Raw genomic sequence first — 14633 nt, 5'->3', positions numbered from 1 at the left:
AGAGCCTATTATGACACGCGCAGCCAGCGTTCCATTGCCACATTCCATCTACTGCAGGCAGGATACCTGGCTGGCTGAATGTCGCTGAGAAGCTCACAGAGACCGCCATAAGCAACAGTTTAACAGAATGCCACAGACTAATCAACCAAACTTTTTGGGTTGGGTTCTCTTTTATAGTCTGCAGGCATTAATTGAAAGAAGTCAGTGTTCCAGCAGAGGGAGACAACGTTTCAGAAAAGGCATTGTAGCAAACCAAAAAAGAAATTTTAAGCGCAGCAGAGTAACCAGCGCACATACCTGTTAGCTCAGGTGAGTTTAAAAGGCTGCTGTTGATAACAAGGGCATTTGCTAAATAGATGGTGTGTGTGCAACAATATACTGAAAGGTCAATTATATTGTGCAGCTTATCTCACCACCTGTAGTTATTTAGGTGAAAGCTCCAAAATGCTTGCCTAATATGTCTGTTTATCCAAAAGGAAGTAAAGAGGGAGAGCTAGAAAGATAGCATTGCGTTACATTACATGGCAATGCAATGCACAGTTGCTGAAGTTGCACCAAAATGAGCTTGTCATCTGGCTTCTGCAACTTTGAACATGAAAAATCCAATGAGGAGAAGAAAAGCAAAGCCAAAGAGTCCATCCCAAAATCCGACAAACAAGCAAAATGAACAAAAAACATTGAATTCAATACTTTCTGATTTTAGAAACTGCATTAAAGAAGGGGTGCACCGGTCCTGGAGATACTGCAATACCAGGTCAATGCGTGGAGTGGACAGAGCAAGCTCTTTTTCCATCTCCCTGTTCTAAAAATCCATTTAATATATGGTCCCCAGATAGGGGACGTATCAGATATTAAACTGATAAGAACAGATTTTTTTTTTTTTTTTTTTTTTTTAAACCAAATCAGATAGGCCGGAGCATAAGCTCAATCAAATCGACTTACAAAAGCCTTTCATTGACACTTAGCCTTTCATCACACTTGGTATATAATCAAAAATAAAACCAAACCTTATCATCAGGTACATTATACACTACTAATTAAACTTTACCAAAAACCTCCACTTTTTAAACTTCCAGATCCCTTCAGCATCTATAATACTTCCACGTTCCTGATCCCAGAGGTATATTACATACATACGTGACAGAATCAATCTCAAACATTCATTAACTGACATTTTCTTCCTTTTAAAAACTAACAAATTCCTCGCATCCCACAAACTTTCAATTACACACACCACCAACAACCATAAAATCCTATCCTTAATTCTACTACATGCACCCATCCCAAACATAGCAAGTTTCCAATTAACATACTTTACACCCACCAATTCCTTGCAAAGTCCCCCTATACCCTTCCATACATCATATGCAAAATCACAATCCCATACCATATGTCTAACATGCTCTCTCAAACCACATCCATCCCTCGGGCATACCTCAGATTTAACTAAATCCCTCTTCTTTTGCACATCTCTAACAGGCAAAATGTCATGCAATATCATCCAAGCGATATCTCTCTGTCTGTTAGTCACACCATCTATACTTAATTTTCTCCACATCTCGGTTACTTCCTCCCCTCTCAACCCATTGATATTACATACCACCTCACGCTCACGCACCATCCTAATGACTTTCTTCTTTTGCCTAAAATCACTCATGTTAACGGACAACAAATCATACTTCCTTACAAATTTCTCAACACAACCATACCATACAGGACACTTAAAAGCAACAGGCACTCTAGCATCCCTTTTGACCCACTTTAAGCCATAAAGCATCCATCCAGCCGAATAATTCATCATATAAGCACACTTATTACTTTTCCCTAGAACCACCACCACCATTTTCACGTAACTAATCCCTAAAAAGAAATCAATATTTGGAAAATCCAAACCACCATTTACACATAACTTATAGACATATTCCCGTTTCAATTTCTCCATGCGACTTCCCCAAAGAAAATTAAAGATGAATTTCTCAGTTTTCCTAATTTTCTTAAAAGCAGCAGGATATACATTCGCAACAAACAACAAAATAGGCAAAATAACCGCCTTAATAATCAGAACTTTCCCAGTCAGAGTTAGTTCTCTCATTCGCCAAAAATTCAACTTGCGCACCACTCTCACCCCACAATCTTCCCAACTCTCATTTCCTTTCAAATCATCATTAAACTTAATCCCAAGCACCTTTATTGCACCATCCTCACACCTCACACCATCCATCCATACATTAATCTCACCAAAACATTTAAAGGAACTCTTAGTCCAATTGACCTTAAAAGCTGAGACACTACAAAACAAACTTAATATCAACCTTGCCCTACTCATCGCAGCCATATTCCCACTCACAATCACTCCATCATCCATGTAACCTAGAATTCTCACATCCTTTCCATTACTCCCAGGAATCATCACACCTCTCATAACCTTATCCTTCCTAACCATACACATCAACACTTCAATCACACTAATAAACAAAAAAGGGGACATAGGGCACCCCTGACGCACTCCTGATTTAATTCTCACTTTCTCACTCAACCACCCATTCACCAAAAATTCACTTGAAACATTACAATACAAACTTCTAACACAGTTTACAAAATTCCTGGAATAACCCATCTTAGACAAAACCTTAAACATAAAGCTATGTGACACACGGTCAAAAGCTTTTTCAAAATCAACCGAAAACAACAAACATTTCTGCTTACAACTCATACAATCCCCAATCACATCACGCAACAACACCAAATTTTCAGTCATACTTCTCCCAGGCACTGCACACACTTGATCTTCATCCACCACACCGCCAATCACTTCCTGCATCCGGCTAGCCAACAATTTACTAAACACCTTATAGTCTGCATTCAAAAGGGTGATTGGCCTCCAATTCCCCAAATCCTTTTTATCACCTTTCTTATGAACCAAAACCACCACCCCATCTCTCATAGATTCACTCAACATATTCTCCGTGAACATATACTGGCACACCTCCAATAAGTCATTTCCCATCGTGTCCCATTCCTTAACATATAACTCCACGGGCAGTCCATCCTTCCCAGGTGTTTTATTCTTACTCGCAGACATCACCACTTTTTTAACTTCATCCAACACAATTACATCATCCAATATTTCACGTTCATCCTCACCCAAACAACCTTCTAAACACCCCAAAGCATCAGTCAACATCCTATCATCAACCCATTTTTCCCCATACAACTCCTTATAAAACAACACCACCTCCTGCATCACATCCTTCCCACTCACACACACCCCATCACCATTCACCACCTCATCCATATCTACTTTCTTCCCAAAAACTTTTTTGAAAAAAAACCTTGTGCATTTCTCATTTTTCTCCAAATGTTCAATCTTAGAACGGTAAATAATTTCTTTCCCTTTACCCTCAATATATTTCTTAATCTCTTCTTTCACTTGACACATCAAAACATCCACATCCACTCCAATCATCCTTAACTTCCTCAGCCACTCCAGTCTAGAGCTTAAATCATTAAATTTTGCTCTATTCATTGCTGCTTTCCTCCTGCCCCTTTTTCTAAAGAAAAAACCAATCTCACTCTTCATCCAGTCCCACCACTCAAGCACATTCCTGAAATCACTTTTTTTATCCCTCCACCTAACATACATTCGCCTAAAATCACGCATGATCCTATTATCTTCCAGCAAACGCACATTAAGTTTCCACACGCCACCACCATATACAAAGGAAATCTTACCTTCTAGACGTGCCCTCAAACACACATGGTCAGAGAAGGGAACATCTTCCTGCTGGAAATTCCTACAAATAACATTTTGTGAAGAAAAGAAGATACGGTCTATTCTAGACTCTATGCCTCCCCTGTCGGCCTTATAGGTCGCAGGAGGTGGATTACCTAAAAAAACTTCCGCAGCATCCTGTAAGGAAAAATCCGCCACAAGACTCTTGAGTCTTTTACCTGTAACATCCATCTTATCCCCCTCCATCACACAATTGAAATCTCCAACAAAAATTATTGGCATTTTGCCAGATAAAAAAAAACATAATTTCTCAAAAATTTCCAGCCTCTCCCCTTTATCTATTGGTGCATACATATTTACCACCCTAACCCTCCACCCCCTACAATTTAACTCACATATTACACACCTCCCCGCCTCCACCACCATGTAACTTTCTATCTTAACACTATAACCCTTCACCAAAACACCTACCCCACAATTTTTATTACATACAGAACCAGACCACACACTTTGACCTAAAGGCCATGCATTTTCACTTAAGGGATCGGAGATCCCACACTCCTGGACACAGTATACGTCCGCATCCAAGTTGCTCAAGTAGTCCAAAATTGCCACTCTTCTCGACTCAGATTTAATCAGCCTAACATTTAGCGACAAGATGCTGAGAGCAACTTGGGCACCCATCTATTAATTTGATGTGGCAGGTCACGACAACATGCCCACCTGTACATCATCCTAACCCTTCTGGGGGTAGGACGCTGGACGTGCAGATATCGTAGTTTGTGCCTTCCCCCAAAAAAGACACATCTTGGGGATCGGATGCAGTAGGGTACACCCGGGCTGGACTCACACTGCAGTCACTTAAAGGGGAAAAGGATGGTTCAGTTTTCTTCTTTTTCTTCACTGAAGCGCCTCCATCTTCATCTGAACTATAATCCCGCCGCTGGGGGTCAAGTCCCCCTGACCTCCCTCCTCCTCAAGGTCAGAAACGACATCGCTCCAGGCCACATGCGGTGTTCTGGTCAGATCAGACTCCTCTTCCCCCTGCAATGTAACCATCATGTCTGGAATTTCAGCCTCCAGATCCTCCACCGGGGCCACTTCCATGCCTATACGATCATCAGTTATCATCTCAGACTCACTGACATCTGAAGCCACAGACGCGGCCCTCTGCACCGGTGGCTCAGGTGCCAGCTCCATATTTCCTCTTACATTCACACGAACCAGTTCTGGAAAAGCAACCCGAGCCTCCTCCTCATCCAGGAAAGCCAGAGTAGATATCGGAGCAGTCGGAGTTGGAGCAGTCGGAGTTGTAGCTGTGGGTGCAGGAGATTCATTTCTTCTCCTTCCCCTTCCCGCTGCCCCCGCATATGAACCAGGATGGAATATACAGTCTCTGAAGGCATGCCCCTTCTCTCCGCAGAGATTACAGACTATTTCATTTTTGCAATTATTGGAAGAATGACCCACCTCATTGCACTTCCTGCAAATAATCTGTCTGATGTCGCATGCTTCCTGAGTATGGCCATACCTCCTACAATGACGACAAAACCTGGGCGCATTGGGGAAGAACAGGTAACCCCGCTCACTCCCAATGGAAAAATTTGATGGAGGATAATGTATACCCCCTGGTTCATCAGGACTTTCCCGGAACTTGACCATGAAACGATATTTACCGGTCCATAGTTCCTCCTCATTCATGACTTTTACTGCCACCTTGGTAATATAGCAGTGCCTATTTAGAAAGGCATATATCAAAGCCAAGTCCACATGTGGGTTGTACATGAAAACAGTCAGAGGTACCTCTTTGGAGCAATACAAGATGACAAAAGTCAGCCCATCCAAATATTGATTGTCCAGATTCTTTTTCAAACAATCATAGAAATTGTTGCAAACAGCCATAGAAGTAAATACAAGATTATACTTGCTTTTGAATTGCTGGAGGCACAAGATTTCTTCCTTCTTCACTTCAAGGAGTCCAAACAAAATCTCCTTCACCACGAAGCTGAGGGTAAAGATTCCTTCTTTGCCTTCTTCCACATCAATCTGGATTCCAAACTTCACTCGAGCCTCACCGGGCCCAGCGTATCGAATGCGTCCCATTATCGCTAGTCGTGTCTACTGGCCAACTCCTTATAGCAGCAAGTGGCTTAAGCCATAAAATGGCGATGCCACAGGGCCAAGAGTTAACGCACAGACAGCCAAATGACTAGACCCATTACAGATCTGAGCCAAAAGGCCGAGAAGCGATAACCAGAATTGGTTTCGAACTACGGAGCCACCCAAGGATCCTGAAGAGTCCATTTGTGGAGATGAGCTCCTGGACTCCCGTTAAGAAGACATGTTGTCAACCTCTAGATCCCTTACATGCCTGCACTTTTCGGCTTGCTGCTGCTGCAATCCACGCATTTTAGATCTGCATAACTCCACCTCTTTAAACACAGCACCCTCACCCCCTGCTGTTCCCACCCGCCTCAACACCGTTGGAAGGGAAGAGAACCAATTAAGGCGGGGGGTGAGGTCGAACGAGCAGCTGTCTACCCTTAGCAGGAGGGCTGCTGATTACTTACCTCTCCTGCTGCTGCTGGCTGTCCAGCAGCAGACTGAAGGTGGCTGCTGCTGTGCGCAGGTATATAAAGGCTCAGAGCCTATTATGACACGCGCAGCCAGCGTTCCATTGCCACATTCCATCTACTGCAGGCAGGATACCTGGCTGGCTGAATGTCGCTGAGAAGCTCACAGAGACCGCCATAAGCAACAGTTTAACAGAATGCCACAGACTAATCAACCAAACTTTTTGGGTTGGGTTCTCTTTTATAGTCTGCAGGCATTAATTGAAAGAAGTCAGTGTTCCAGCAGAGGGAGACAACGTTTCAGAAATGGCATTGTAGCAAACCAAAAAAGAAATTTTAAGCGCAGCAGAGTAACCAGCGCACATACCTGTTAGCTCAGGTGAGTTTAAAAGGCTGCTGTTGATAACAAGGGCATTTGCTAAATAGATGGTGTGTGTGCAACAATATACTGAAAGGTCAATTATATTGTGCAGCTTATCTCACCACCTGTAGTTATTTAGGTGAAAGCTCCAAAATGCTTGCCTAATATGTCTGTTTATCCAAAAGGAAGTAAAGAGGGAGAGCTAGAAAGATAGCATTGCGTTACATTACATGGCAATGCAATGCACAGTTGCTGAAGTTGAACCAAAATGAGCTTGTCATCTGGCTTCTGCAACTTTGAACATGAAAAATCCAATGAGGAGAAGAAAAGCAAAGCCAAAGAGTCCATCCCAAAATCCGACAAACAAGCAAAATGAACAAAAAACATTGAATTCAATACTTTCTGATTTTAGAAACTGCATTAAAGAAGGGGTGCACCGGTCCTGGAGATACTGCAATACCAGGTCAATGCGTGGAGTGGACAGAGCAAGCTCTTTTTCCATCTCCCTGTTCTAAAAATCCATTTAATATATGGTCCCCAGATAGGGGACGTATCAGATATTAAACTGATAAGAACAGATTTTTTTTTTTTTTTTTTTTTTTTTTTTTTTTTTTACACTCAGATTACAAAGTCTTGGAATCAACAAAAAGATAAGAAGACTCAAATGCATCATCGTGCATTCTACCAATTTTAATACTTCTCCAAATCTTTTATTTTCTTTTTCTTTTATATATATATATATTTATTTTTTCCCTCTTTTTTTTTTTTAAAAAAATTATATAGTTTTGGCTATTTTTTTTTGTTTGTTTTTGTTTTTGTTTTTTTGTTTTTCCACAGGTTTTCAAAAAATCAAAGCTTACAAGGTAAGTTCATTCCATTTACATTGTTTCCATTTCTCATTTGCTTTCACCTTGCCAAGCGTCATTTTGTCCCTCCAGAAATACATGTACAAATAACTTAGACATAATTTAATACACTGGTCGACTGTTACTTCCTTATGTTTAAACACTAAAATGTTCCTTGCTTTCCACAATGCCGCCTTCACACATGCAATAATAATCCATACAATTTTAAAATCCTCCTCTCTTATCCCCATCCCATAAAATACTCTGTTAAAATCCAAAAAATTAACAGTACTCACAGCTCTCACTATATTGCACACTTTCCTCCATATTGTCTGTGCAAAATTACAATTCCAGAAGATGTGCATGGGTGTTTCACTATTCCCACACCTGGATCTTGGGCACACTTCAGATCTTACCAACCCACGCCTGTGTTGGAACTCACGGGTTGGCAGGCAGTCTTTTACTATACACCAGAGTAAATCCCTGTGTTCATTAGATAACACACTATAATTTACATTCATCCAGATTCTTTCCACAATTTTGAATGAAAAAAGTTCCACAGGACTGATACCTATTCTCTCTTCCAGGATTTTTAGGATTTTTTTATGGCATTTAAGAACATTTATTTCGACCATCTTAAGTTTAAAATCTCTTAAAATTTTTTCTAAAACAATATAATTTCCTGGAGGTAAAAACCTATAAGGCCTATTTAGAGACATCTCCAACCATTTATAATTTCTAATATAGAAACCTAAATTATATATAGAAAACAACTTTAGCTTAGAGCCTGGTCCTAATAAAGTGCATACACAGTTCGCTACATACTTTGCATATAAAAAGGACCTAATATCCGGAAAACCTTTCCCACCTTTTTTCTTTGATTTATATATCTCCTCTCTCTTTACTCTTTCCATCTTGGATCTCCATAAAAAATTAAAACATACCTTAATAACTCTCTTCATGATATTATTTTGGGGGATAAAAACTGTTGAGACATATAAAAACATTGGGAGTAAAACCTGTCTAATAATTAAAATTTTTCCTTCCAGGGTAAGATCTCTCAACTGCCAGAAAGTAATCTTTTTCTTAACTCTTTCCAGCAGAGACTCCCAATTTCTTACATTACCACCTGACTCTGAGAAATAAATACCTAAAATTTTTACTTCATTCATTCTTGTTAATTTACACTCAGAATCTACAATAAAATCACCAACAGTTAAAATACCAGATTTTTCCATGTTAATTTTAAAACCCGATGCGCCCCCAAACCAATCCACTGTTCTTATGGCTCTGTTCATGCTTCTAGTGTCTTTAACTAAAACCGTCACATCATCCATATATGCCACCACTTTAACTTGTTCATTGCAACTCCCGGGAATAAAAAAAACATTGATTACCTTATCTCTCCTAAAAGCTGCTAAAAGTGGTTCAATTGCACAAATAAAAAGAATAGGGGATAAGGGACACCCCTGTTTAACGCCACAGTTTATTTTTACATTATCAGATAAAAAACCATTAATAGATATTTTGCTAAAACATGATTTGTAAAGAGATTTAATACGTTTGCTAAAAACATCCGGGCATCCCATTTTCTCTAAAACTGCAAATAAAAAATCATGGGCAACTCTATCGTACGCTTTTTCAAAATCCAAAGTAATTAGAGCAAGCTTTTGTTTTCTGTCTAAAACATCCCATAAAACATCCCTGATTAAAATCAATGAGTCGCTGATTCTCCGATTTGGCACTGCACACGTCTGATCCACTTCTATTACTGAGCCGATTACCTTTTTTAATCTATTTGCTAGTAACTTTGCATATACCTTACAGTCCGTATTTAAAAGGGTTATTGGTCTCCAATTTTTAATCAGTTCTTTATTTCCTTTCTTAAATAATAAAACAATAAGACCCTCCCACCACGACTCTGGGACACTAAAAGATGCTTCTGCTTCTAAAATTACTTCATAAAAATCCTCACCCATGATCTCCCATAAACACTTGTAAAATTCAACAGGTAGTCCATCTGCTCCCGGCGTTTTGTTATTTTGTAGCGTATTAATTGTATTAAAAACTTCCTCTTTAGTAAAATTCCCTATTAAAAAAGATTTATCTTCCGCATTAAAATTTTTTTCCAGTCCTTCTAAAAAATGTTTTTTTAGAGACACATCCGTGTTTTTAACAGAAAATAAATCATCATAAAATTCTTTTGCTTTCATCTTCTTCCCCTCCAAACTTGTTTCTCCTTCCAAAACCTTCATATAATCCTTCTTGTCACATATTTTTTTAAAAAAGAATTTTGTGCATTTTTCATCCTCGTCTAAAACTTTTACTCGGGAATTAAAAATAATTTCTTTACCTTTTTCTTTCAGGCAGTTTTGGATCTTTTCTTTTGTTGTTCGGATCGCCTCCTGCATATCACATCCGTTATTTTCGAGGTGAAAAAAACATTGCAGTTTAGCATTAAGATCATTATAAAAAATACGTTTTGCAGCAGCTTTCTTCTTTCCTTCTTTAATAAAAAATATTTTTACCTCCTTCTTGACAAAATCCCACCAATTAAAAATAGATTTAAAAAACGTTTTTTTTAGCTTCAGTTTTTCATACAGCTTTTTAAAACCTTCCATAACCACCTCGTCTTGTAGTAGGGATACATTTAATTTCCAGTGTGACGGTCTTTTATCCACATCTGATTCTATTTTAAAACTACATTCTATTATTTTATGATCTGAAAAAGGTGTTGAATGCGTTTTAAAACCTGAGCATGTTAGGGCTTGAGATATAAAAATATAATCTATTCTGGATGAAACACCTCTCCCCACCCAAGTGACTTCATGCTCCTTTTTTTGTCCATCTAATGCCCATGTATCTTTAAGATTAAAAGCTGCTAAAATATTTCTAAGACATGAAGCTGACCCATCTTTTACATTTTTTAAATGACAATTAAAATCCCCACCTAAAACTAATGGATCTACTCCAGGTAAAAACAGCTGCAACAGTTCAAACAAATGTAATCTCAAGGCTTTTTCTGCATTTGCATACACATTAAAACACCTCACTTTCTTCCCATTTTTCTGCACATCAATTCTTAAAATCCTCCCAGGGTATATCTCTTCATAATTTACAATCTCCCAATCTTTAGAGCATAAAAACCCCACACCATCACTTTTTGACTCGTTCCCACCAGAAAAGCATAAGTTACCCTTCCATATACCCTGTAAATATTCATAGCTTATTTTTTTTGTCAAATTACATTCTTGTAGAAAGATAAAATCAATATTTTCATTATTTAAAAAATCATATAAAGCAGTTCTCTTATATAGGTCGTTAAACCCCTGAACAATCAGGGACATTGAGCGGATCATCTTCTAACATTTAGTGCAGGGCTCTTCCCTCCGCCCTCATTCTCTACTGCCGGAGAAGATGGGTCTACCTCCAGATCTGATACATCCGAAGATGACACACTCCCCAGCAGACTTGTTGCTTCTAATGCCTTTACTTTCCCACCACATGGTATTCCTTCATTATCACTTCTATCCACACTTCTTTTTAGAGATTTTTCTGTGCAGTCCATTTGTACCTGCGCGCAAGGTAAGCTCTGCGACAGGGAATTAGTAGGAGTGGACTCCACTACTTCTGGAATATCACTTTCCCCTCCACAACTACTCCCTTTACTTAGTGGAGAAATTTCTTGCAACATTTGACTCTTCTCTTCTCTCTTCTGATCTTCTTTCTTCTGTTCTTCTATCTTCTTCTTTTCATTCTTATCTTCTTTCTTCTTATCTTCTTTCTTTTGCTCTTCTCTCTTTTTCCTTTCCATCTGTTTCTTTATCTCCATGGCCCTTTTTTCTATGTCCTCTATCCTCTTCTGTTTTTCCTCTTCCTTCTTTCTCTTCCTTTCTTCCAACTTCCTTTCCTCTTCTTCTTGTGATTTTTTAACCCGTTCCTCCTTCTTCTTCTCCTTCATTGCCCGTCCCTCCTCTTCCTCTTTTCTCTTTCTTTCTGTCTCCTCCTTCTCACTCCTTTCTTTCTCCTCTTCCCCTTTTTCCTCTTCAGCAGCAATGCCTGCTTCCACATCGTCTTTAGCTTCTTGTTGCTGTTCTTCAGGCGATGTGTCCATCTCCTCTACATCCTTTTTCTTATTTTTAGGGCACTCATCCATCTGGTGAGGAGTACCCATGCAACTAAAACACTTGTTACATTCTGCATCCAGATGTCCATATTTTTTACACACACGGCAGTAGTGTGGCATCCCTGGGAAGAATAAATAACCGCGGCTATGGTTGATATAAACCTGCGGCGGAGGTCTGGACACGCCCCCCTCCTCATTCGGGTTCTTCCTAAATGATACCACATACACACGTTTCCCGTTCCACACTCCAAACTGTGTTTCCCCGCGTCTCTTAGGGATGATTTTGTCACAATACATTGATAGGTAACTTTCAACCTCAGAGTCTGTAATAAATGGACTAAACAAATGAATCGTCAGTACTTTCATTGAAAACTGAAAAGAGGGGATTACTTTCACCCCCTCCAGCTCTACCTTCTCTTTATTTACTTCATAAAGAGCGTAGGCACTTTCACACTGCGAGGCTTTATTAAGCGTAACATCATAAAGTCCTCGAGAAAAAAAAGATTGAAAGCAAAAAAGATGCTCCTTGTCGATCTTCAAGAGCTTACAAATAACATTGAAAATAAATTGAGAATCTTTCACCTGCCGGTGGTCAGGAGCAACCACGAACCTGATGGTGTCCTTCAGCGGATGCTCCTCCGAGAAATAATCATTCGGGTTGCTTGCTTGATTCTCCTTCCTTCCTCCAGGGTTTCTCCTTGTCTCCATGATTTTCCTCTTCTTTTCCAGATACCAAGGAAAATATCACACACGGATCGCAGCCTCCACGAAGTTCGTCCTCCCTCCAACACACCGTCCTCCGTAAAGAAAAGGCACTGCAGCTTTAGCACCGACTCCCAAAAGCAGCACTGGATATCTCCAAAGGCCAAGAATCGGTTCTGCCACCACAGTAACCTTCAGCCCAATGTCACAACCCACTACAGATCGTGCCAAAAGGCCGAGAAGCGATAACCAGAATTGGTTTCAAACTACGGAGCCACCCAAGGATCCTGAAAAGTCCATTTGTGGAGATGAGCTCCTGGACTCCCGTTAAGAAGACATGTTGTCAACCTCTAGATCCCTTACATGCCTGCACTTTTCGGCTTGCTGCTGCTGCAATCCACGAGTTTTAGATCTGCATAACTCCACCTCTTTAAACACAGCACCTTCACCCCCTGCTGTTCCCACCCGCCTCAACACCGTTGGAAGGGAGGAGAACCAATTAAGGCGGGGGGGTGGGGTGGAACGAGCAGCTGTCTACCCTTAGCAGGAGGGCTCCTGATTACATACCTCTCCTGCTGCTGCTGCTGCTGGCTGTCCAGCAGCAGACTGAAGGTGGCTGCTGCTGTGCACAGGTATATAAAGGCTCAGAGCCTATTATGACACGCGCAGCCAGCGTTCCATTGCCACATTCCATCTACTGCAGGCAGGATACCTGGCTGGCTGAATGTCGCTGAGAAGCTCACAGAGACCGCCATAAGCAACAGTTTAACAGAATGCCACAGACTAATCAACCAAACTTTTTGGGTTGGGTTCTCTTTTATAGTCTGCAGGCATTAAATGAAAGAAGTCAGTGTTCCAGCAGAGGGAGACAACGTTTCAGAAAAGGCATTGTAGCAAACCAAAAAAGAAATTTTAAGCGCAGCAGAGTAACCAGCGCACATACCTGTTAGCTCAGGTGAGTTTAAAAGGCTGCTGTTGATAACAAGGGCATTTGCTAAATAGATGGTGTGTGTGCAACAATATACTGAAAGGTCAATTATATTGTGCAGCTTATCTCACCACCTGTAGTTATTTAGGTGAAAGCTCCAAAATGCTTGCCTAATATGTCTGTTTATCCAAAAGGAAGTAAAAAGGGAGAGCTAGAAAGATAGCATTGCATCACATTACATGGCAATGCAATGCACAGTTGCTGAAGTTGAACCAAAATGAGCTTGTAATCTGGCTTCTGCAACTTTGAACATGAAAAATCCAATGAGGAGAAGAAAAGCAAAGCCAAAGAGTCCATCCCAAAATCCGACAAACAAGCAAAATGAACAAAAAACATTGAATTCAATTCTTTCTGATTTTAGAAACTGCATTAAAGAAGGGGTGCACCGGTCCTGGAGATACTGCAATACCAGGTCAATGCGTGGAGTGGACAGAGCAAGCTCTTTTTCCATCTCCCTGTTCTAAAAATCCATTTAATATATGGTCCCCAGATAGGGGACGTATCAGATATTAAACTGATAAGAACAGATACTACACTTGATCTTAGCCAAAAGGCCGAGAAGCGATAACCAGAATTGGTTTCAAACTACGGAGCCACCCAAGGATCCTGAAAAGTCCATTTGTGGAGATGAGCTCCTGGACTCCCGTTAAGAAGACATGTTGTCAACCTCTAGATCCCTTACATGCCTGCACTTTTCGGCTTGCTGCTGCTGCAATCCACGCGTTTTAGATCTGCATAACTCCACCTCTTTAAACACAGCACCTTCACCCCCTGCTGTTCCCACCCGCCTCAACACCGTTGGAAGGGAGGAGAACCAATTAAGGCGGGGGGTGGGGTGGAACGAGCAGCTGTCTACCCTTAGCAGGAGGGCTCCTGATTACATACCTCTCCTGCTGCTGCTGCTGGCTGTCCAGCAGCAGACTGAAGGTGGCTGCTGCTGTGCACAGGTATATAAAGGCTCAGAGCCTATTATGACACGCGCAGCCAGCGTTCCATTGCCACATTCCATCTACTGCAGGCAGGATACCTGGCTGGCTGAATGTCGCTGAGAAGCTCACAGAGACCGCCATAAGCAACAGTTTAACAGAATGCCACAGACTAATCAACCAAACTTTTTGGGTTGGGTTCTCTTTTATAGTCTGCAGGCATTAAATGAAAGAAGTCAGTGTTCCAGCAGAGGGAGACAACGTTTCAGAAAAGGCATTGTAGCAAACCAAAAAAGAAATTTTAAGCGCAGCAGAGTAACCAGCGCACATACCTGTTAGCTCAGGTGAGTTTAAAAGGCTGCTGTTGATAACAAGGGCA

General features: G+C 40.7%; 2 non-coding genes and 1 pseudogene across 2 annotated transcripts; all 3 read right to left on the bottom strand.

Moving 5' to 3' along the window:
* Positions 1 to 717: 717 nt before the first annotated feature.
* LOC141197922 (U2 spliceosomal RNA) lies at positions 718 to 908 on the bottom strand. Its single transcript, XR_012269939.1, has one exon. It is a non-coding gene; the product is annotated as a U2 spliceosomal RNA (small nuclear RNA).
* Positions 909 to 7093: 6185 nt separating this feature from the next.
* LOC141197914 (U2 spliceosomal RNA) lies at positions 7094 to 7321 on the bottom strand (annotated as a pseudogene).
* A 6382-nt stretch (positions 7322 to 13703) lies between these two features.
* On the bottom strand, positions 13704 to 13894 carry LOC141198416 (U2 spliceosomal RNA). Its single transcript, XR_012270367.1, has one exon. It is a non-coding gene; the product is annotated as a U2 spliceosomal RNA (small nuclear RNA).
* Positions 13895 to 14633: the final 739 nt, after the last annotated feature.

Source organism: Phyllobates terribilis, unplaced genomic scaffold (genome assembly GCF_046119375.1).
Source record: "Phyllobates terribilis strain yellow unplaced genomic scaffold, ASM4611937v1 Scaffold_94__1_contigs__length_6153435, whole genome shotgun sequence".
Lineage (NCBI taxonomy): Eukaryota > Metazoa > Chordata > Amphibia > Anura > Dendrobatidae > Phyllobates > Phyllobates terribilis.
Note: the sequence above shows the minus strand (reverse complement) of the source record. Positions and strands in the feature narration are given on the sequence as shown.